Source organism: Patella vulgata, chromosome 1 (assembly GCF_932274485.2).
Source record: "Patella vulgata chromosome 1, xgPatVulg1.2, whole genome shotgun sequence".
NCBI classification, from domain to species: domain Eukaryota; kingdom Metazoa; phylum Mollusca; class Gastropoda; family Patellidae; genus Patella; species Patella vulgata.
Window position 1 is genome coordinate 75961085 of NC_065879.2, and position 1209 is coordinate 75962293.

Below are 1209 nucleotides of genomic sequence, written 5' to 3' on the forward strand. Positions count from 1 at the left end.
AGGTAGAGAAAATTTAGCTAAAAGCAAGCGCAACCGTGGGTGATGTCTTGATGGAATTTCAACATTTGTTTGCTAAAACGGAATGTGATTTGGTAGTGTTTTGTGTTTTGAAACATTTGATAGAAACTGGCCGCGCTAAAGTTATAAAGTAATGGCTTTGTCATACTCCATTTAGTTCCACTAACATTATGCAACTATCATTTTTTTTATACGCCCACATTTTTATGTGTAGGTATATTGTCGTCACCCCTGTCCATCGAATTTGTTTGTGGTCACTCTACAGGTCACAATTCTTATCCAGTTTTGACGCAAACTTGAAATATAGGTTTATATCTCAAAAAGATCTTGGTTCCTTTCAATATTGGCCCCTGATTGCACGAAAAATCACGTTTTTAGCTTGAGGACATTCTAGATGGCACACTTTTTATGTATGTTTATTACCTAAAGATCTCAGTTCCTTTCAATATTCGCGCATATCGGACCGCAACTTCCTTGATTATGGCCCCCTGATTGTACAAAAAATCATGTTTTTTGCTTGTGGCCGCCTTTACACCATAATGATGAATGAGTTCGAATTTCGTGGAAATGGGACCGAAACTGCCAGACAAAATGGCCACTCCTCATGTGTAAAAAGTATGGTACGCTGTATCAAGGTTGTGGACCCTTCTAGAGATCACAATTTTGATCCGATGTGATAAAACTTTAAATTCATGTTTATTGTTTATATCACAAAGATCTTGGATCCTTTCAATATTTGTGCATATCGGTCTGTAAATTCCTGGATTATGGATCCTGATGGTATGAAAAAAAATCACGATTTTAGCTTGTGGAACCTGTTGAGGTCACAATTTTTATTTAATTTTAAAAAAATGTTTAAACATATCACTTACAACTTAATGATGGATGAGTTCGAATTGTAGGCAAATAGTGTAAAAAGTATGTAATATCAAGGTTGTGGGTTTGTCGTATGAGGAAAGTGTCCCAACTGTAACTTTGTCTGAAACACTGGAGGATAGTATTATGTCAAGGGCACGGGTAGTTTTTGAAGTCTGCTTATACATTATGTCAGATGAGATCATCCGCCTGTCTCTTAAAGTAGAATAAAGTGAGTTCAACTTAAAGCTTTGTTTCGGGCTTATCATAACGTACGCCTCCTTCCAGGTACTTGGCAGTTAGTAAGATAATGACAAATAGGGAGCGGGTTGTGTC